This window comes from Rhinoraja longicauda, chromosome 7 (assembly GCF_053455715.1).
Source record: "Rhinoraja longicauda isolate Sanriku21f chromosome 7, sRhiLon1.1, whole genome shotgun sequence".
In the NCBI taxonomy this organism is placed as follows: domain Eukaryota; kingdom Metazoa; phylum Chordata; class Chondrichthyes; order Rajiformes; family Arhynchobatidae; genus Rhinoraja; species Rhinoraja longicauda.
The window spans coordinates 66,052,529-66,077,234 of NC_135959.1; positions in this window are offsets into that span (position 1 = coordinate 66,052,529).

Consider the following 24,706-nt stretch of genomic DNA (forward strand, 5'->3'; position numbering starts at 1 on the left):
GCTCCTAGACTGTGGAACAGCATCTCTCTCCCCATCAGAACTGCCCCCTCCATCGACTCCTTTAAGTCCAGGCTCAAAACCTATTTCTACTCCCTAGCGTTTGAGGCCCTCTGAGGGGGCGCTGTGAACTGTTTATGTATGTGCTGTTATGTTTGTGTGCCATTGTATGTTCGTTTCTTAGTACCTGAACTGATGTACAGCACTTTGGTCAAGGTGGGTTGTTTTTAAATGTGCTATACAAATAAAATTGACTTGACTTGACTTGACTTTCTTGGCTATCGCTTCTGTGGTTGATCCACGACAATCATAGGTAATATTGACTCAAAGGAACTGGAAGATCTTGGCCATTTGCACTTCAGCCCCACTTGCAAGCCACCGCACAATGATGAATAACCAGCTCCTTCATCTTGTTCACATTGACGGAGATGTTGTTGGCCTGACACCATGTTGCTAAGCTCTCTCTGTTGTTCCAATACTCTGTCTCGCCTTTGTTTGTGATCAGAGAAGCACAGCACAAACATGTGGCTGGAGCTAGTGCAGAATTTAGCTGCACAGTCATGAGTATATAATGAGTACAGTAGGGGGTTAAGAATGAATCCCTGAGGGGCATTGGTGTTGAGAATTGTTGTGGAGGACGTGTTGGCATGGGGAGAACGTACAATAGACAACAGACAATAGACAATAGGTGCAGGAGGAGGCCATTCGGCCCTTCGAGCCAGCACCGCCATTCAATGTGATCATGGCTGATCATTCTCAATCAGTACCCCGTTCCTGCCTTCTCCCCATACACCCTGACTCCGCTATCCTTAAGAGCTCTAATCAGCTCTCTCTTGAATGCAGTCAGAGAATTGGCCTCCACTGCCTTCTGAGGCAGAGAATTCCACAGATTCACAACTCTCTGACTGAAAACGTTTTTCCTCATTTCAGTTCTAAATGGCCGACCCCTTATTCTTAAACTGTGGCCCCTTGTCCTGGACTCCCCCAACATTGGGAACATGTTTCCTGCCTCTAACGTGTCCAACCCCTTAATAATCTCAGTACAAACTCAGACGCATTCATAGTCAGGATTGAATCCGGGTCTCTGGTGCTGTAAGCGCTGTAAGCCAGCAACTCTACCTCAGCGCCACCGTGCCGCAGAGATTGTGGTCTATGGGTCAGAAAGTCAAGGATCCAGTGGGAGAGATAGGGTACCAATTCCTAAATCCAGAAGTTTGGCATTTCTAACATCTTCGAAGTTGGGATGGGTTGGGAATCACAAGTTAGAGTTGGCAACCTCGCACAATACATTGGCCTTGCACAATGAAGAGGCACTTAACATTTGCCCAGACATGATGGTTCACTTGGCCATTTTATAAACTGTGGTTAAAAAATATGACTATTGTTCAGAAACTAGGTGATCACTCACTTGAACAGATAACATAAAAGTCACTTGTTAAAAGCCATTCTTGAGCTATAGTTATGACCAACAAGACCAGTGCAACTTCCTCATCTTGAACTGCAACAATTACTGAACACCTATATACTTCTGTCATCCGCTATCTGTCTTTGCAATCCAAAGTCTCTCCAAGCCACACGTGTGGCTTGGAGAGACTTTGGATTGCAAAGACAGATAGCGGATGACTACCACTGCATCATCGATATTACTGGCTGCAAATCTTAATGTCATAAGAGACTTCCCCACTTCCAAAAATACATGCTGCACAGTGGCACAGAGGTAGAGTTGCTACCTTACAGTGGCAGAGACCTGGGTTTGATCCTGTCTACCGGTGCTGTCTCTTGTGATATATGCTGATGCAATGTATGCTAATGTTGGGAACGTCTTGATAAAGTCCACGCATGTGTGTGCGCGTGCGCGGGAATCCTTCTTCTTCAAATCGTGTCTCCAAACATGGTGGCAGAGGTGGAATTTTGAAAGATCGTTTTTCCTCACAACCTGAGAGTCCAGGCTAGGACAGTCGACAGCTAACGATTAGCGAAGATGTCAAGCGGCGAGGGACGGGTGTGGAAAAGAATTAGAGGCGAGTAAAAGCAATTCCAGCCGCGGAGAGAAATGACCACGCTGGGGGAGGGACAGTCGGCCGTTCAGCAGCACGCTGCGATGAGTGCAAGTGGAGAGGGGATGAGCGGCCAGCAGCTGGTGCAGCTAGCAACCGGTCACGGCCCACTGCACGCTGCCGGTCCGCCTCCCGTGAGCGGTGTTCGGCCACCGACCCCATTAACCGTCAATCGCAGAGTGATTGAGGGTTGGAAAACATGGCGGCAGATGTGGACCAGTTACAGCGTGGTCGCAAAGCTAAACAGGCAGACTGCAGCCGACTAGACGGCATCGTTCCTCCACACAATTGGCCCGTCGGGACGAGAGATTTATAACGTCGTTCGCCAGTGATGAGCAGGGCCAGGACATGGCCGAGATCATTCAGGCGTTCGAGAATTACACCATAGGCGAAAAGAACGAAACCTATAAGCGGTATCTCTTCAACAAGAGACAACAAGAAGCAGGAGAGAGCTTTGAATGGTTTCTCGCGAGCCTGCGAACACTAGCGAAGTCCTGCAAACACTGCCAGTGCATGACGGACAGCTTGCTCCGTGACAGAATAGTGCTTGGCATTAGTGACTTGCAGCCAAGGAAACGGCTGCTGCAAGAGGAGGCTCACTCTCAGCGGCTGTATCGACATCTGCATGAGTGCCCAGACGGCTGAGTCACATCTCCAGGCTTTCACCGACGGTGGAGGTAGCTGGTCAGCTGCTACGGTCCACAAAATAAGGCAGCCGAGTGACGAGGGGCGCTGCTGTGTGCCAGCCACACAAACAGAGCAGTTGGGCAAAGCCAAAGCAAAGCCAAGGGAAACACTTTCAGGAAGCGAAACATGCAAGTATTGTGGTAGGGAGCATGCAAGTGACAAACAGCAGTGTCCAGCCTACGGACAGACCTGTACAGCATGTGGCATTCACAACCACTGTGCCAAAGTGTACAGGAAGAGTAAAGTGCACAAAGTGGACGACCAGACTGGCAGTGACACGAGCACCGAGTTCATCGACAGCGTCAAGCTCACAGTCAACACGGTGCAGCCTAGAGATGACGTCTACGCAACAATGTTCCTCAATGGGAAACAAGTCAACACGGTGCAGCCTAGAGATGACGTCTACGCAACAATGCTCCTCAATGGGAAACAAGTCGACGTCCAAGTGGACAGCGGAGCGAGCGTGAACATTTTGCCGTGCAGATATTTCCACGGCGTAGACACACACTGGCCCCAGGTTATATGAAGCTCATGATGTGGAATAAGACGACGAAGGACACGGATGGAGTTTGCCGGGTTAAGCTGCTCAACCCCAGGGCAAACCGCAAGTGCTCCGTTGAGTTCATCGTGGTCAGTGATGACATCACGCCGCTGCTAGGAAGCAAGGCCAGTCAGCGAATGGACTTGATCACGAATAACGACAGTTTTCACCGTGTACACACGGTGTGTCGTGAAGGAGAAAGTGCGTAAGGCTGAAGAACGCTATGCAGAGGTGTGTGACGGTGCACTGGGAGAGCTGCCAGGTGAAGCCCACCTGCAGATTGACGAGGAAGTGCAACCGACATTCTTACCGCCATGGTGTTTACCTCACGCGGTAAAACAGAAGGCGAGGAAGGAGCTGGAGCGCACGGTAGAGCATCACGTGATCGCACCAGTGCACGAACCGATGAGTTGGGTCAGCCAGCTCACGGTCACTGAGAACAAGAATGGCGATCTCCGGGTGTGTATCGATCCACGGACGCTAAACAAACGTTAAAGCGTGAACACTACCCGCATCCAGTTATTGAGGACGTCTTGCCAGACCTCGATCAAGCGAAGGTCTTCAGTAAGCTGGACATGAGCTCAGCTTTCTGGCAGGTGAAGCTGGACATGAGCTCAGCTTTCTAGCAGGTGAAGCTGGATGACGAATCCAGCAAGCTGACGACATTCAACATGCCTTTCGGTCGATACCAGTGGTGCCGACTGCCATTCGGTACAAGTGTATCATCATAAAATCTTCCAGCGAAGATTGCATCAAGCGCTGGAAGGGTTACCTGGAGTGATCTGCGTCACAGACGACATCCTCGTCTATGGCAAAGGAGAGGCGAGGGAAGACGCGATCATCGACCACGACTCGAAGCTCGAGCAGTTGCTTCAGCGATGTGTACAGCAACACAGCAAGCTCAACAGAGACAAGTCTGTCTTCAGCGTTACCCAAATACCCTTCTTAGGGCATGTGATCACTAGCACAGGACTGCAACCCGACCCAAAAAAGGTCGCCGATGTCGTCAACATGCCAGTACCCTCAGATATACAAGGTGTACAGAGGCTAGTTGGATTCTTCAACTACCTGAGCCGGTTTCTACCCAGCCTGTCTGATACCCTGGAGCCCATCAGACAACTGATGAAACCAGAGGTAGAGTCCTTCTTCTTGAAATCGTGTCTCCAAACACTGTCAGTACAGAGTTTGTCTGCTCTTCCTGTTACCACGTGGGTTTTCCAGTTTCCTCCCACACTCCACAGATTTACAGGTTTGTAGGTTAATTGGCTTTGATAAAGATTTTAAAATTGTCCCTAGTGCGTAGGATAGTGCTAGTGTACGGGGATCGCTGGTCGGCGCGGACTCAGTGGACCAATAGACCTGCCTCTGTGCTGTTTCTCTAAATTAAACTAACATAAACTAAACTGCAACGGGACCGTTGATCTACCCTGATCTTTGGTCTGGCCAGCAAACACCCATTTACACAGATCCCATTTTATTCCCTTTGCATTCCCATCAACTTCCCTCAAATTCCACCACCCACTGAGACACTTGGGGTAATTTATAGTGGCCAATTAAACTATCAACACCTGTATTTTCGGAAGTGGGGGAAAAACTAGTGACTGTGAGAAAAACCATACAGTCACGGAGAAATATACAAACTCCATGCAGACAGCACTAGAGGTCAGGATTGAACCTGCATCTTTAAAGCTGTGAGGCAACAGTTCTGTCAGCTACATCACTATAACCATATTCTGTTAAAGTCTTTGCCACATCTATTATCACACCTTTTAAATGTTATTGCATTCTGTGTATACAATGACACTGGTATTAACTAGGAGGTGCTGGAAACAGACAACTTAATTTCCTATGAGAAACACAGAGGAATTTTTAGCAGGTTGATCAGTGAATTTTTAACATTAACAATAGTGACTATAAGGGAGTCAGCCTGGTCAGCAATGGGGTGAGTAGTAGAATTACTCACCCCATTAGTAATTCTACTACTAATTAGATTTTTTTTAGATTTAGAGATACAGCGCGGAAACAGGCCCTTCGGCCCAACAAGTCCGCGCCGCCCAGCGATCCCCGCACATTAACACTATCCTACACACACTAGGGACAATTTTTACATTTACCCACTCAATTAACCTACATACCTGTACGTCTTTGGAGTGTGGGAGGAAACCGAAGATCTCGGAGAAAACCCACGCAGGTCACGGGGAGAACGTACAAACTCCGTACAGACGGCGCCAGTAGTCAGGATCGAACCTGAGTCTCCGGCGCTGTAATTACTACTGATTTTTGTAGTATTTTTGTATGGCTGAATGCTCAGGTGTAGTTGGTTTGTGTCAAATGCACAGAGCAGTAGGAAGATTGGTCATTGGATTCCCATTGACAGAGGTCTACTGGCAACTTCAAGCCACCCTGACGTTAATAACAATATCCCAGGCACTACAGCAAGGTGAGGATTTGGGGTCTCAGTGTCCCATCATTCTCCTTGTCTTTCTTTAGTCCTCACAAAAAGTCACAACAGGAGGATCTGATCTCATACCTCCGCAATCCGGGCGATCGTTCTGCGCCGCACTCTGCAAAGTGGAACGAGGCTACTGCCACAGGTGCTGTGGACTTTTTAACCTCCGTAAAAGTATCATCCTATCTACTATGATGGAAAAAAGTTCCAAACTGGAAAGTTAAAGCGAAGCAGGGGCAGAGTGAACAGGTAGGATTTACAGGGCCAGAACGTGCTTGCCCAGGCCCCAAGCCCACGCCTGCCCCCTCCATGTTTCCCGCTGTTACGCTTCTTTGATGCTACTCTCAGAAGCTGGAAGCCTGGATGTCATGGGAGCGCAGAGAGCAAGTGGTTATTTAGCCTCATGCAATGAATCCCGAGCTCCAGCACCTGTTCAACCATTGGATGTGGCAGAAGGCCTTTCAACAGATTTACATTGTTTTGATGATTGCAGACATTTGAAAAGCAGCTCAAATGGGATAAAATAACCTTTCCCAATGTTAAAGAAAAATAAATGTCCTTTGATGCTAGAAATCAATTAAAAAACATTAAGATGAAGCAACATAAAGAGAAAATAGATACCCTAATTTGTCTTCATCAATCAAGGTCAGAAATCAATCAAGGTCAAACGATTGGGGCCATCCAAAATGTTCCAAACCTGTGGCTGACCTCATGTTCACATGGGAAGGTGGGTCGTTGAGGTGTATCTAGTCCCTCATCTCAGGGTTGCACAGTGGGGAGTCCAGCGGTGAAGCAGGAGTCTGTGTTGTGGTGTCTGACCTCCAGCTACTTTGATTTCCATGTCATAATGGGAAGATGCATCAATCAAGAAGTTGCACCTTGTCATTAGCCTGATAGAATTGCCAGATGATCAGTATGATCCAAACAATCATTTTAGCTCGAATTGCCACATTATACAAGTTTTTCTATTTACAGTATCCCATACTATACATTATCACAGTATTCTTGCGATTGATGGAGTGCAGTGTAGGTTTACTAGGTTAATTCCCGGAATGGAGGGACTGTCGTATGTTGAAAGACTGGAGCGACTAGGCTTGTCTACACTGGAATTTAGAAGGATGAAAGGGGATCTTATCAAAACGTATAAGATTATTCAGGGGTTTGACACATTAGAGGCAGGAAACATGTTCCCAATGTTGGGGGAGTCCAGAACAAGGGGCCACAGTTTAAGAATAAGGGGTAGGCCATTTAGAACGGAGATGAGGAAACACTTTTTCAGTCAGAGAGTTGTGAATCTGTGGAATTCTCTGCCTCAGAAGGCAGTGGAGGCCAATTCTCTGAATGCATTCAAGAGAGAGCTAGATAGAGCTCTTAAGGATAGCGGAGTCAGGGGGTATGGGGAGAAGGCAGGAACGGGGTACTGATTGAGAATGATCAGCCATGATCACATTGAATGGCGGTGCTGGCTCGAAGGGCCGAATGGCCTCCGCCTGCACCTATTGTCTATTGTCTATTGTCTATCCCAATTTATTTATTTTTTGCATGTAATAACTGGAGAAATTAGAAATTGTTCTACTGGCAAAACTCCCCAATTGGCATTGCACAAAGGTCTGCTCTACATCACTGTAAGGGTATTATATTTTGTGTATAAAACATACAAAATGTCAGACCTTCTACGTACATAGAAACCAACGTGTTATTTTCAACTATATGCAATCTCCTACCTTGGTTGAGGCTTCAAAGGGAACTGTGGTTCAGGCAGAAGGAGCACTTTGGAACAGATTTGTTCTCCTGTGGGCAAAGGGGGAAAGGGATTGGCCTCATGTTTTCAATGATTGATGTGACCTGGCTATCAAGTCAAGTCAAGTCAAGTCAATTTTATTTGTATAGCACATTTAAAAACAACCCACGTTGACCAAAGTGCTGTACATTTGATTAGGTTCCAATAGAAAAAAAAAAAAAAAAAAAAAAAAAAAAAAAAAAAAAAGTGGAGTGGAGACCGCAGGTAAATTCATAATCGCATAATCGTAAACTGTCAAAATCGCCACCATATCCCGCCATGAAATGGAGAACTTCCATGAGAGATAGACATCATCTGGAGGATCCTTGAAGATTTACACAATAGACAATAGGTGCAGGAGGAGGCCATTCGGCCCTTCGAGCCAGCACCGCCATTCAATGTGATCATGGCTGATCATTCTCAATCAGTACCCCGTTCCTGCCTTCTCCCCATACCCCCTGACTCCGCTATCGTTAAGAGCTCTATCCAGCTCTCTCTTGAATGCATTCAGAGAATTGGCCTCCACTGCCTTCTGAGGTAGAGAATTCCACAGATTCACAACTCTCTGACTGAAAAAGTTTTTCCTCATCTCAGTTCTAAATGGCTTACCCCTTATTCTCAAACTGTGGCCCCTTGTTCTGGTCTCCCCCAACATTGGGAACATGTTTCCTGCCTCTAATGTGTCCAACCCCTTAATAATCTTAGTTATTTCCCCTTAATTTCTGACGTCATCTCACTGCCATTTCACTCAGGTAGCAGAAGCCCTTGAAATTAAACGAGGAAGTCCTTAACTCTCCTATTAAAACCAACGATGTCCATGTCATAAATGCCTGGAACTGTGGTTCACCCTGGAACATAAATCTTTGAGAGGATAGCAGATAGAAGTGTAAGGGTTCCTGAATGATCGAGTTGAAGGTAAGTATAAAGAACCAGTTTCCATGAGTGAAGGGAATTACAGTCGAGAGTTAAAATAATTATTAAGAGAATCGAAGGCAGAATGACAATAATATATTTTTTGAGCAGCGTCTGTTAGATTCAGGAATGCACTACCTGTCCATGCCATTCAAAGCACGTTAGATTAATACAACAGTGATGCCAATCAGGTGTTGCATGTCAATGGACATCACTTCCATGGTGGAAACCAGTGCTCGCGTGTCCCTGGAGAGGGAACACGCGGTGTCCACAGGGCCTCTGGAGGCCTTCCGTGAACGCTGGTCGCCGCGGGGAGGTCGAGTATTGGCGATAAAGTTGGCGATATTTTAATTTGATAACTGCTTGTTTGTAAACTGCCAATATAGGCAGTCTTTTATCGTGTTACTACTATGTATTTTTCTTTGTTTTGAATAAAAGCATTTTGTATTATTAAATAAATAAATGATGGAAACCAGTGCGTGCACACACCAGTGCATTGCTATTTCCCAAAGCTTGTTTTACATCTTTATATCATTCCCAGTTTGACGTTTTCATGTACCGCAATGAAACATTACACTACATAATGGAACTTTCAACCCACAATGTGTTACATGGCAAGATTGCTGTTGCTATTAATTACAAACTTATATATAGAATGTTTGGGAAATCCCACCATGATTCTTTTCAATTTTATTAAGTATTTATTTGTCATATACAGATGGTCAGAGGCATTATAGAGTCCTTACAAACTTCATTAAATATACATGTGCATTAAATATATATTTACTCTCACACACAAAATGCTGGAGTAACTGAGCAGGTCAGGCAGCATCTCAAGAGAGAAGGAATGGGCGACGTTTCGGGTCGAGACCCTTCTGGCAGGCAATTAGGGTCTTCTGGGTCTCGACCCGAAACATCGCCCATTCCTTCTCTCCTGAGATGCTGCCTGACCTGCTGAGTTACTCCAGCATTTTGTGTATAAATACCTTCGATTTGTACCAGCATCTGCAGTTATTTTCTTATATTTACTCTCACACAGATGGTCAGTTGATCACAAACCTGACTTCTTAAAGCCAGCACTCAATATCTGCCACAGCTCACCTTGCCTGAAACCTCATTACCCAAGTGATAAGAGCGTGCAGCCTTACAAGATCCTTGGCCGAGAAATTCATTGCTACTGAGGGGATCATTTTGTAGGATCTTCAAATAAAACACCGTGACTGTTTTGTGTTAAGCCACCAGAATAAAATTCAACAGCACCCCAGGCCCAAGGTACGTTACCTTTGCAGGTTGCATTGTTGTGAAGGATCGCAGTAGGAAATTACAGGAGCAGGGCCAGGGTTACAATTGAAAGAGTGCCAACAACTAGAAGGTAACACAAAATGCTGGAGTAACTCAGCAGGTCAGGTAGCATCTAGGAGAGAGGGAATGGGTGGCGTTTCAGGTCGAGACCCTTCTTCAGACTGAAGAAGGGTCTCGACCCGAAACATCACCCATTCCCTCTCTCCTAGATGCTGCCTGACCTGCTGAGTTACTCCATCATTTTGTGATACCTTCGATTTGTACCAGCATCTGCAGTTATGTTCCTACCGAACAAATAGAAGATAGACCAAGGCCTCAGAAGGATGGCAGTGGGTGAAAGTAAGGATGTAAAGGGAACAATGAGGGAGCCATTGAATGGAGATTGCAGTGCAATACCAAGGGTATGTAGGTCAGTGCGTCATCTCAACTGGGATCCAGATCTTATATATGGGCAGTCCTGAGTGGTAGTATCTGACATTTATTTCCACTCATTGACAAAATGTTTACATAACCCACAAATGTTCCTGTCTACCTCTTTCTGGAATAACAATTTCAAGCGATCCTGACATAATTAATGTCTGCGCACCATTCTTAACTGATCAGGTACTTTGCTTCAATCCCCCGGTCACGTTGTGTTGTGCCTGTCAGACGGAAGCACAGATGGTGGTGGAGTCGGCCTGAATCACAAACAAGGTCGGCAATGTTGCACTGATAAGATTTGGCAGTGAGTAGTTTGAATTACTTTGGACAGAAGTGTTTCAAGGATGATAGCAAAGTCCCTTTGGCAAATTCTTGCCATACACCATCTGCTGATAATTTGATTCGCTCCTACCTGTCCACTAATACGGACAGAATTCAATGCATTGTCTTAATCAGCGACAACAATTGCCAGCATCATGATTAAGAAGTGAAGCAAAGGAACCATACTGTATCGTTATTTACAGCTGTTAATGGTTTCACCCAGTTAACTTTCCTTCAACTGAAGCTCGGAGCCAATATGCTAAACACTAGCTATTAGAGGAGGTTTACCTGCAGCCTCCAATAGTAAATGATGCACTTGATTCAATTCTAAGCAAAAACATGAAAGACCATGTGATTACCTGATTAGTGCAGATCACATAACCAAGGCTGCTAACTAGTAAAGCAGTGGCAGTGATGACCTTAGATATCTTCAATTACCACTTGGGGAAAAGATTTTCAGGACCAATTTTTAACTTTTGCTGACAATCAATCAGTGGTGCAAGCAAAACGGTGACTGGCACTTAACGTCCCATTTTTGCAAACTTCAAGGCCATTTGCAGCCCAGGATCCAACAATAAATCTGTCATGAACCTTATGACAGAACATAATCTGCACACACTATCTGTGCGTGGTAGAACTCAGGGATCAATGAGCCTCCGAGATGGATTCTTAGAGCAGCTTGTAGTGCAGCCTACCAGGGAAAAAGCAATTCTGGATTTAGTGTTGTGTTATGAATCGGATTTGATAAGGGAACTCAAGGTAAAGGAACCACTAGGAGGTAGCGACCACAACATGATACGTTTTAATCCGCAATTTGAAAGGGAGATGGTGAAATCAGACGAGTCAGTACTGCCGCTAAGCAATGGAGATGACAGAGGCAAAGTTGACAGGAAAGGGACCCTAGCAAGGATGACGGTGGAACAGCAATGGCAGGAATTTCTGGGAATAAATCGGAAGATGTAGGATCTTCATTCCAAAGAGGAAGAAAGATTCTCGGGGGAGAAAAAAGTGACCGTGGCTGACAAGAAAAGTCAAGGACAGTATAAAACTAAAAGAGAAGGCATATAACATAGTAAAGATTAGTGGGAATCCAGAGGATTGGGAAGCTTTTAAAGAACAACAGATGGTAACTAAAAAGGCAATATGGGGAGAAAAGATGAAATACAAAGGTAAGATAACTAAAGGGCCAGTCCCACTTAGGCGATTTTAAGGCGACTGCCGGCGACTAGGCTGTCGCCGAACGTTTGCCGGGGTGTCGCGGGCACGATCGTGAGGAGTCTTCAATGAATCGTGGCGGATCTCGGCGCGTCACGAAAAATATTTTCAGATAGAAATTTCTCGGCGACAGCTGGCTTGTCGTCAGGTATCGTAGCTTATTGCGGGCGCTGTCGCATGCTGTCCCCAGGTTTGTTAGGTTGTCTCAGATGCATTTAGAAGCACGTAATATTAAATTAAGAAAAGGCATTTGAAGATACCAGAAGATAGTTTTGTTTAACCAATTTATTTACCGTCAGGACATTTGACAGGTAGATTGGAGGCGACAGTTTGACGGTCAGGTAAGCGTGGGAATTTTGCGATGTTTCCGAAGACGGTGTAATCTCTTAGCCAGGTGCTAGTTTCACAAAAACAGTAACTTGTATCGACCTGACTCGGCATTGTCGTGGTTATTGTCGTAGGGTAAATGAAAATTTCGGCGATCTGCCACGACTTTGACAATCGCCGGCAGTCGCCTTAAAAACCGTGTAACTGAGACAGGCCCTCTATAATATAAAAGATGATAGCAAGAGTTTCTTCAGTTACATAAATAGTAAGAAAGGCAAGAGTGGACGTTGAACTGCTGGAGAATGGTGCAGGAGAAGTGATAATGGGGAATAAAGAAATGAGGGGGGAGTTGAACAACTCTTTTGCATCAGCCAGAGGGTGGAAGTTAGTAGAGTGGCTATTACTAGGGATAAGATGCTTGGGAAGCTGAAAGGGCTGAAGGTGGATAAGAAATATGGACCAGATGGATTGCACTCTAGGATGAGCGTTTGTTGGCACTGGGCTTCCAGTCACAGGAGTTTAGAAGAACGAGGGGGCACCTCATTGAAACATACAGAATATTGAAATGCTTGGATAGAGTGGATGTGGACTTTTCCACTAGTGGGACAGTCTAGGACTAGAGGTCATAGTCTCAGAATTAAAGGATGTTATTTTAGGAAGGGTGGTGGGTCTCTGGAATTCTATGCCACAGAAGGCTGTGGAGGCCAAGTCAGTGGATTAATTTAAAGCAGAGATAGATAGATTCTTGATTAGTACAGGTGTCAGAGGTTAATGGGGAGAAGGCAGGACAATGGGGTTAGGAGGGAGAGATTGAATGGTGGAGATTTGATGGGCTGAATGGTCTAATTCTGCTCCTATCACTTATGAACATGATCCGAGAAGGCAAAAAGTGCATGTCAATATTTCAGGTCACAGATCTCATGCAGTCTAATGACCTGAAATGCCGACATACACCTTCTGCGTCCATAGATGCTGCTTGACCTGTTGAGTTCATCCAGTGCTTTGTTTGTGTTCCAAATTCCATGAACTGACCTCCCTTTTGTCTTTCTGTCCAAGCACTAGTGTCTTGGATTAAGCTGCCCAATTTAGTATTTGAAGTGACCTCGGCAGGTTTAGCGTGAGGTCTTCCACCAAAATTCTTCTTAAACACAAATAAAACACATTTCCTCTGATAGCGTCTAACTCCATACCACAAATGCTTTCCCCTACCCTTTCAGCCTAACTAATGTGGTTATGTTCTATGGATAAACTAATGGAATATCCACTTCTTCCCATTGGCATGCTGCCAACAACAAGTCAAGCGTCACCAATATATCACCAATGAGGCCCAGCCCCATTCTTCTGCCTGAAGAAGGGTCTCGACCCGAAACTCACCCATTCCTTCCCTCCAGAGATACCTCTGCCCGGGACTTACCATCGCCCGGTACGGCTCGGCCGCGGGGCCTTCCATCGCCCGGTACGGCTCGGCCACGGGGCCTTCCATCGCCTGGTATGGCTCGGCCGCGGGGCCTTCCATCGCCCGGTACGGCTCGGCCATGGGGCCTTCCATCGCCGGTGCGGCTCGGCCGCGGGGCCTTCCATCGCCCGGTACGGCCGCGGGACTTTCCAGCGCCCGGTGCGGCTCGGCCGCGGGACCTTCCATCTCCTTGCAGGGGCTGTGCGGGTCGGCCGCCTCGGTAGGGGTCGAGCTGTCTGTCCGTGGGAGGGGCATGGGGGAAGAGAGAGGAAGTTTTTTTGCCTTCCATCACAGTGAGGAGGTGTTTGGAGTCACTGTGATGGATGTTTTGTGTTGGGGTTGTGTGTCTTGTGTTTTTTGTTTTTTTGCTCTGTGACTGCTGGCAAATTAATTTTGTTCGGTAAAACGAATGACAATAAAGCTATTCTGTATTCTGTATTCTCTCCTGTTCCGTTGAGTTACTCCCGCATTTTGTGTCTATCTCATTGTTTCTGATCCTTGCCAATGTGGTTAAAGCAAGCTCCCTCCACAACCAATGTTGTCTCAGCTCACTGCCAACAGAGAGGCAACAGTGTCGTTCCCTTTCGATCCAAAACATTTTAATAACGTGCTTGCAGAAAGATATACAAATCACCTTCCAGACAGAACCAATTAAAAAGTCAATGTAAAAAGTTAACATATTAAACTTCAATCTAATTCACCAGGCAATGAATTCTAATTTCATCTGGGCTTGGACTGTTTATTAGGTTTAATTTAGTTTGACTTCTCAAGACTCTAATTAAGCAGTTATTTGGTATCTCATTGTTCAGTACAAGATTCAGTGTTCCATTTATATCCCACGATGGAATAGATGTGTAGGAGGCTGCAATGAAAATCTATTCATGCCCACTTTAATCTCAAACTATCCATTAGTTAAATGGCCTTCATTCCTCCATTTATTTTCATGGTTTTGATATCTCATGCCAAGGGTGACATTGATTGCCCATGTCCTGGTGCCCTCAGATGGCGCTGAGGAGGGAGGGGGGTGCGGCCTTCTTGAATTGGATTTGCCACAGCTGAGACGGATGGGTCAAATTAGATTTTAAGCAGTTAAGAATTTATAAAATCAGTGGAAGGCTGGAGGTACATGTAGAACAGATGGAATAAGGTGGCACAGCAGTAGAGTTGCTGCCTTACAGCGAATGCAGCACCGGAGACCCGGGTTTGATCCCGACTACGGGTGCTGTCTGTAAGGAGTTTCTACGTTCTCCCCATGACTTGCGTGGGTTTTCTCCGAGATCTTCGGTTTCCTCCCACACTCCAAAGACGTACAGGTTTGTAGGTTAATTGGCTTGGTAAATTTTTTTTTTTAATTGGCCCTAGTGGGTATAGGATAGTGTTAATGTGTGGGGATCGCTGGTCGGCGTGGACCCGGTGGGCCAAAAGGGCCTGTTTCTGCGTTGTATCTCTAAACTAAACTAAACGAATAAAGGGAAGAGAATTTCCCCAAGTCATTCTTGAACTAAGACGGATAATACTCCATAACATTAGAGACTACAGAGTAGTATGGTCAAAAATATGAAATTACAGTCAAATCAAAAGCAACATAAGGCTTTCTAAGAAAGAAAGAAATTCCCTTGACACTGAAAGTTTCCCAACCTCAGGACGTCCCAAAACACTGCATTTCAATTACTTTTGAAATGAGTTACTACTCTAATATAAGAATTGCAGCAGCTGATATTAATAATAATAATACATTTTATTTATATAGCGCTTTTCATATACTCAAAGACGCTTTACAGAGATTTTGAAAACATAGGGAAATTAATAAATAGATAAATAAGTAAATAAATAAATGAACAGAGAAAGGAGACAGTAGGTGAGGTGACCATCAGTGGTTGAAGGCAGTACTGAACAGGTGAGACTTCAGCGATGTTTTGAATGTGGTGAGTGTGGGGGAGTCTCTAACGGTTTGGGGTAGTGAGTTCCATAGGGTGGGAGCAGCGATGGAGAAAGCCCTGTCCCCCCAGGATCTGAGTTTAGTCCGGATGTGGGGGGATAGGAGATTGGCAGCGGCAGAGCGGAGGGTGCAGGTGGGAGTGTGCCTGTGGAGGAGGTCGGTCAGGTAGGATGGGGCCAGGTTATGGAGGGCTTTGTAGGTTATGAGGAGGATTTTGTACTGGATTCTCTGGGGGATGGGGAGCCAGTGGAGTTTATAAAGGACGGGGGTGATATGGTCACGGATCGAGGTGTGTGTGAGTAGACGGGCAGCGGAGTTTTGAATGTATTGAAGTTTATTGATGATTTTTGAGGGTGCGCCATAGAGGAGGCTGTTGCAGTAGTCCAGACGGGAGGTGATGAAGGCGTGGATGAGGGTTTCTGCAGCTGTGGAGGAGAGGGATGGACGGAGACGGGCAATGTTTTTGAGGTGGAAGAAGGCTGTCTTTGTGATGTGTTTGATGTGTTTGTCGAAGGAGAGGGTTTGATCAAGGATGATTCCAAGATTCCGGATGTGAGGTGAGGTGGATACTGGGAGACCATCAATGTTGAGGATGAAGTTTTGGGTGGATTTGGTGAGCATTTTTGGACCAATGATGATGATTTCAGATTTGTTGCAATTGAGTTTGAGGAAGTTTGATTGAAGCCAAGATTTTATTTCAGTAATGCAGTTTGTCAGTGTAGAGTGTGTGGTGGAGGAAATTGACTTGGTGGAGATGAGGAGCTGGATATCATCGGCGAAGCAGTGGAAGTTGAGACCATGACGGCGGATTAATTGACCAAGGGGGAACAGGTAGAGGATGAAGAGGAGGGGGCCAAGGACTGAGCCTTGGGGGACACCTTGGGGGAGGGGAGCGGTGGGGGATTTACAGTTGTTAATGGAGATGAACTGGTGTCTGTCAGAGAGGTAAGATTTAAACCAGGATAGGGCTGTGCCGGTGATGTTAAGGGAGGTTTCAAGTCGGGTGAGGAGAATGGAGTGATTTATGGTGTCAAAGGCGGCGCTGAGGTCAAGTAGGATGAGGATGTTGAGGTTGCCAGCGTCGGAGGAGAGGAGAATGTCGTTTGTGATTTTGAGGAGCGCAGTTTCAGTACAGTGGTTGGAGCGGAATCCAGATTGGAATGTTTCATACAGGTTATTGGTAGAGAGGTGGTATTTTAGTTGGGAAGCTACAGCACGTTCCAAAACTTTGGACAGAAAGGGTAGGTTGGAGATTGGTCTGAAGTTGTTTGGAGTGTCAGGGTTTAGACCAGGTTTTTTCAGAATGGGGGTGACAGCAGCGATTTTGAGGGATGGCGGGACGATGCCAGTGGACAGGGAGGAGTTTATTGTTGCAGTGATAAGTGGAGAGAGAGCAGGAAGGCAGGCCTTGACAAAGCTGGAGGGGATGGGGTCCAGAGAGCAGGTGGCAGTTTTTATTCCTGTGAAGAGGTCAGAGAGGTCGGTGGTGGAGATCTTATTCACACAATAAGATCCGTTATAAAACCCTGTCTTAATGATGTTGACCAAGAAAAACAGTATTCATCAGGATAATTAGTGTCAGAGTCATACAGCATGGAAACAGGCCCTTCATCCAAGCCGATCAAGATGCCAAGTCTAAGTTTGTCCCATTTCAAGAGTCAAGAGTGTTTTATTGTCCTGAAACGGAACAATTATATTATAATTTTATATCCCAAAACTTCATCCTCAACATTGATGGTCTCCCAGTATCCACCTCCCCTCACATCCGGAATCTTGGAATCATCTTTGATCAAACCCTCTCCTTCGACAAACACATCACAAAGACAGCCTTCTTCCACCTCAAAAACATTGCCCGTCTCCGTCCATCCCTCTCCTCCACAACTGCAGAAACCCTCATCCACGACTTCATCACCTCCCGTCTGGACTACTGCAACAGCCTCCTCTATGGCGCACCCTCAAAAATCATCAGTAAACTTCAATACATTCAAAACTCCGCTGCCCGTCTACTCACCCACACCCCGATCCGTGACCATATCACCCCCGTCCTTTACAAACTCCACTGGCTCCCCATCCCCCAGAGAATCCAGTACAAAATCCTCCTCATAACCTACAAAGCCCTCCATAACCTGGCCCCATCCTACCTGACCGACCTCCTCCACAGGCACACTCCCACCTGCACCCTCCGCTCTGCTGCTGCCAATCTCCTATCCCCCCACATCCGGACCAAACTCAGATCCTGGGGGGACAGGGCTTTCTCCATCGCTGCTCCCACCCTATGGAACTCACTACCCCAAACCGTTAGAGACTCCTCCACACTCACCACATTCAAAACATCGCTGAAGTCTCACCTGTTCAGTACTGCCTTCAACCACTGAAGGTCACCTCACCTTCTGTCTCCTTTCTCTGTTCGTTTACTTATTTACTTATTTATCTATTTATTCATTTCCCTATGTTCTCTAAATCTCTGTAAAGCGTCTTTGAGTATATGAAAAGCGCTATATAAATGTAATGCATTATTATTATTATTATTATTATTATCCGCGGCAGCACAACAGATAAGTAAACATAGTGCAAAGACAAAAAACAATGTCCCCAAGTCTATGTAGTTTGGAGCTCATTTGGAGTTTGTAGTGTTTAATAGCCTGATGATTGTTGGGAAGAAGCTGCTCCTGAACCTGGACTTTACAGTTTTCAGACTCCCATACATTCTTCCCGATGGCAGGAGTGAAATGAGAGTGTGGCCAGGGCGGTGTGGGTCTCTGATGATGCTGGTTGCATGAGACCCAGGGCGGTGTGGGTCTCTGATGATGCTGGTTGCATGAGACCCAGGGCGGTGTGGGTCTCTGATGATGCTGGTTGCATGAGACCCAGGGCGGTGTGGGTCTCTGATGATGCTGGTTGCATGAGACCCAGGGCGGTGTGGGTCTCTGATGATGCTGGTTGCATGAGACCCAGGGCGGTGTGGGTCTCTGATGATGCTGGTTGCATGAGACCCAGGGCGGTGTGGGTCTCTGATGATGCTGGTTGCATGAGACCCAGGGCGGTGTGGGTCTCTGATGATGCTGGTTGCATGAGACCCAGGGCGGTGTGGGTCTCTGATGATGCTGGTTGCATGAGACCCAGGGCGGTGTGGGTCTCTGATGATGCTGGTTGCATGAGACCCAGGGCAGTGTGGGTCTCTGATGATGCTGGTTGCATGAGACCCAGGGCGGTGTGGGTCTCTGATGATGCTGGTTGCATGAGACCCAGGGCGGTGTGGGTCTCTGATGATGCTGGTTGCATGAGACCCAGGGCGGTGTGGGTCTCTGATGATGCTGGTTGCCTTTTAGAAGCAGCGTTTTGAAGTAGATCTCTTTGATGATGGTCAGTATCCATGATGGACTGGGCAGTGTTCACCTGTTTTTGCAATCGTCTTCAGTCCTGGGCATTCGAGTTGCCAAGCCAGGTCATGATGCAATCAATCAATATGCATTCCAATGTGCACCTTTAGAAGTTCAAGAGAGTCTTCATCAACATATTGAATCTCCTCAGTCTTCTAAGGAAGTAGAGGCATTGATGGGATTTCTTTATAATTTCATTAATATTTTATCCACGTTTACCCACATTTGGCCTATATCCCTCCAAATCTTTCCTATCTAGGTACCTGTCCAAATGTCTTTTAAATAATGTTATTGCACCTCCCTCAATTATTTCCTCTGGCAGCTCGTTCCATATCCCCACCACCTTCTATCTGAAAATATAGCCCCTCAGGTTCCTATTTATTCTTTACCCTCTCATCTTAAACCGATGCCCTCTAGATTCTTGATTCTCCTACCCTGGGAAAAAAACTGCGCAATCAGCCTATCTATTCTACTCATGGTTTTATATACCTCCATAAGATAATTCCTCAGCCTTCTGCACTTGAAGGAATAAAATCCTAGCCTGACCAACCTCCTCTTATAGCGTCGAGTCCTGGCAACATCCTCGTTATTCTTCTCTGCACATTTTCCAGCTCAATGGCATCCTTCCTATAGCACGGTGACCAAAACTGAATAGAATACTCCAGGTGTGGCCTCACCAATGTCCTGTACAACTGCAACATAATGCCACAACCTCTACAACTCAGTTCCCCAACAAATGAAGGCCAATATGCCAAAAAAACCTTCACCGCTCAATGCCCTGCGATGCCTGTTTCAGGGGTCTATGTATTTGTACCCCTAGATCCCTCTGTTCTTCAAGTCTCCAGGGCCCTACAGTTCATCGTGAAGGTCCTGCCCTGCATTGACTTCATAAGTGTAACTTCTGGCATTTATTTGCATTAAACTCCATTAGCCATTCCTCATCCCATTTGCCCAGCCGATGTCCATCAGCGAGACCAAGCGTAGACTCGGCGTGCATTTCACTGAAGACTTACGCTTGGTCCACCGAGGGCAACTGGATCTTCCAGTTGTCAACCATTCTAACTCCCTGTCCCATTCCCATAATGACCTGACCATTGCCATAGTGAGACCTCACAAAAACTGTAGGAACAGCACCTCATATTCTACTTGGAGAGCTTACAACCAAAGAATACGAACATTGAATTTAGATTTTTTTTTTAAATTAGAGATACAGCGCAGAAACAGGCCCTTCGGCCCACTGGGTCTGTGCCGCCCAGTGATCCCCGCACATTACCACTATCCTATACCCACTACGGACAATTTTTACATTTACCAAGCCAATTAACCTATGTACCTGTACGTCTTTGGAGTGTGGGAGGAACCCGAAGATCTCGGAGAAAACCCACGCAGTTCACGGGGAGAACGTACAAACACCATACAGACGGCGCCCGTAGTCAGGATCGAACCTGAGTCTCCGGCGCTGCATTCGCTGTAAGGCAGCAACTCTACCACTGCGCCACCGTGCCGCCCCTCATTTGGTCACTTTTAACAAACCCCCCAGCCCCTTTCTCACCCAAACCCACCTTTCTCCCCCTCTCCTCTTCCCCCCCCCACCTTCCTCTGCCCCCACCTGGACTCACACCTATCCCCCCCCCCCCCCAACTTCCTCTGCCCCCACCTGGACTCACACCTATCCCCCCCCCCACCGTCCTCTGCCCCCACCTGGACTCACACCTATTCCCCCCCCCCCACCTTCCTCTGCCCCCACCTGAACTCACACCTATTTCCCCCCTCCCCGCCATCTACATTCCTTCCTTTGGCTCCACAGTTCGCAATTCTTAAATCATTTTGTCTCACACTTTTTTCTTTATCTCTGGCCCTTGTCCAACCATCTGCCCATGAACCACCCTCACCTTGCCTCACCTATTACCTGCCGTGCTTTGTCCTGCCCCTCCTAGCTTTCTCCCCCCAACCCCATACCCCCACCCTCATTCCCTACAATCAGTCTGACAAACTGTCCCGATGCAAACCATCACCTATCCATGTTCTCCGGGGAAGCTGCCTGACCTGTGGAGATACTCCAGCACTTTGTATCTTATTTTGTTTTCTACAATACCACCTATTTCATTGTTATCTACAAATGTCGTTGTACCCCTCCCTGTACAATGACAATAAAGATATATTGCATTGTATTGTATTGTATGTGCTAATCAGGTTTTGTACATTCCATTGATACAAATGATAAACAGCAATTAGCCCAGCGCCGATCCCTGACACACACCAGTAGTCACAAGCTTCCAGTCTGAAAAACAACATTCTACCAACACCCTCTGCTTCCTACCAATTGTGTATCCTGTTAGCTAGCTCTCCCTGAATCCTATGCAATCCAAACTTCCATTGCAGCCAACCATGAGGAACCTTTTCAAAAGCCTTGCTGAAGTCTACATAGACTCTGTCTACAGCCCTGCCCTCATCAACCTTCTTGGTTACTTCTTCAAAATACTCAATCAAATTCATGGAAAACTGGTGGAGATGGTTATGCAAATAATATCTTTGGGTCCTTGACTGAACCTCAGTTTAACACCTTATCCGAAAGATAGTACCTATGATTCTTATACGATGCTGATGGTACTGTCTTGTGGATAAGTGTAAATTAATTCAGCCTGAGCTGTTAAAATTTGTTTGGAATCTGGACAAATAGTTTGCATTCTAGAGAGAGGTTATTTACCACTCACCTAGTATAATTAAAGCAGATCATCTGATTATTATCGCATTGCTGTTGTGGAAATACGATGTATTTTCTCCCTTGATATTTTCCTCATTTTCTATGTTTCTATGTTTAAAACTGATTAAACTGCTCCAGGGTTCTGGCATGAGGTAAACTTTGAGAATCTCATTCATTCAGAGTTCTTTATGCTTCCTGCTTCATCAAATATTTTCTCTCTCAATGGGACCTCTGCTCACCCTTCTTAATTCAAAGGAATGTACATCAAATCGATGTAACCTGTCTTCAGATGAAATTTTTAACTGAGGCCTCGATAACTCTCTCAGGTGACATGAAAAAATGTTACACAACATTATTAATTGTGCAGTGATTCTTCCTGATGTGCTGATCAAACGAGGATTTGCCTGTACTCCATTTGCATGCTGTTTTGAGATATTTCTGTGTCATTTGATAACATTTACCTCCAATAGAACTCTCTGTACTGCACAAGGTATCATCATAGATGACAAGCAAAGGTATCTGGAGTGGGCTTGGACACACAACCTTTAAATGGTTGCTCCTCACGGAGTCAATAGTGGCCAACTGATCTGATTGAGATGAAGGTAATATACAACAAAGGATAAGGAGAAAAGAAGATACAAAATAAGATCCGAAGCTATCCTTTTAAATATGCGGTTGCAATTGATGAACACATACCCGACTGGAAATAAATGTGTGTGTGTATCTTCACATTTGACATTAAAAATAAGTTGTTTTGTAAACCTAGACAATTAGATTAGAGCAATGATTTTTTATCCACCTATCAATAGTATAGTCGACCTTGCAGCGGCCAATAAATTATTTATTCCCTTCAATTTTGTAAGATTATTGGTAAAAAATAATACACCATTTATTCTCCCGTGATAGAAATTTGTTAAATTTGCCGCTGTTAGTGAAATTGCCAAACATTTACATTCTAAAACCCAGAGAGTTGTGAATTTATGGAATTCTCTGCCACAGAAGGCAGTGGAGGACAATTCACTGGGTGAATTTAAAAGAGAGTTAGATAGAGCTCTAAGAGCCTAGCGGAATCAAGGGATATGGGGAGAAGGCAGGCACGGGTTACTGATTGTGGATGATCAGCCATGATCACAATGAATGGTGGTGCTGGCTCGAAGGGCCAACTGGCTTCCTCCTGCATCTATTTTCTATGTTTCTATGTTTAAAACTGATTAAACTGCTCCAGAGTTCTGGCATGAGGTAAACTATGAGAATCTCATTCATTCAGAGTTCTATTTCCATGGAAATTTCAAGCATTATTTTACTTGCAGGAGTGTTCATTGGGCAGTTTTTTTTACAAAATATGGGATCCTGGCCAGGTTGTGCTGATACACAGGTGTGGCGGTGCCAGGCAGGCAGTGCGGGAATACCTTTACCAGAGGTATTCAGATGTAAAAGAATTGAAACATTTTGCTCTGAACTGAATCATAATTGGCTTTGTGCAGCATTAGGCATTTCCAGAGGGACTTCAGTAATGGAGAAAGACTTCACTGTCAGGATGATAGTTTGGTAATTTTGTTGTAGGACAGGGTGCTAAGACTTCCATCTTGGAATATAAAGCAATATGTCAAAGTTAATTCAGTCAAAATCGTAATAAAAATAACTGCATTATTTTTTTTTAAATCATGACTACATCTGTTTTAAGAATTTCCCACCATATTCCTAATGTAGGTCCTCAAAGCGATGAAAGGAATTGACAGGTTTCACAAAAATGCTGGAGTAACTCAGCAGGTCAGGCAGCATCTAGGAGAGAAGGAATGGGTGACGTTTCGGGCCAAAACCCTTCTTCAGACCCATTCCTTCTCTCCTAGATGCTGCCTGACCTGCTGAGTTACTCCAGCATTTTGTGATACCTTTGATTTGTACCAGCATCTGCATCGGGAGAAGGATTAAAGGTGGGACCAGTTGCCAGAAAATCGGCGGGGGACCTTTACAGCGGCTTGGTCACATTCTACACATTAGGAGAATTAAATTAAATAAATTCTAAACTAATCCGTGAAAATAACACTTCAGTGAGCAATTGGAAGATGCTGAAAGCTGTTCATATTAATTAGTTTAAATACAAATGAATAAAATCAGCATCTTAGGTCAGAGAGGCCTGGATAATCCTTCTCATGAAACAGAAATAAAATGGTATTCTCCATTTAAAATCAGGCTTAACTCCAAGTAGAGCAATATTGCTTACATTTCTATGCCTCTTCTCAGCCAATGCGGAATTCAATCCTCAGATTACATTAGCATTAGTTTAAGGTTTATTATTGTCACAGGTATGGTGAAAAGAGTTGTTTAGCATGCTATCCAAACAGATCAGATGTTACATACATAGATACACTCAGTTCAAGCTCAGATACAATAGATAGAGCAAAAGGTTAGAAACAGAGTACAGAATATATTTCTCAGCATTGTCGAAACATATAAGGTTATTAAGATCTTATCGAAACATATAAGACTATTAAGGGGTTGGATACGTTAGAGGCAGGAAACATGTTCCCAATGTTGGGGGAGTCCAGAACCAGGGTCCACAGTTTAAGAATAAGGGGTAGGCCATTTAGAACGGAGATGAGGAAAAACTTTTTCAGTCAGAGAGATGTAAATCTGTGGAATTCACTGCCTCAGAAGGCAGTGGAGGCCAATTCTCTGAATGCATTCAAGAGAGAGCTAGATAGAGCTCTTAAGGATAGCGGAGTCAGGGGGTATGGGGAGAAGGCAGGAACGGGGTACTGATTGAGAATGATCAGTCATGATCACATTGAATGGTGGTGCTGGCTCGAAGGGCCGAATGACCTACTCCTGCACCCATTGTCTATTGTCTATTGTCTATTGTCTATTGTCTATTGTCTATTGCCATGCCATGAGTGTAAAGCGCGTATTACAGGGCTCTGAAGACGCATCTTTACAGGGCACAGGTTGTGAGAGTTATTGTGGGGGAGGTGTTGTTACGTATCCTCACTGTTTGAGGTTTGTGGGTCAAAAGGTTGAGGGCCCAGTGGCAGAGGGGGAAGCTGAATCCTAGGTCCCAGAGTTTGGATGGGATTATGATGTTGAAGGTGCAGCTATAGTCGATAAATATGAATCTAATGTAGGAGTCCTTGTTGTCTAAGTGTTCCAGAGATGAGTTTAGGGCCAGGCAGAAGGCGTGTGTTGTGGACATGTTGCGATTGTAAACAAACTGCAGTCGAC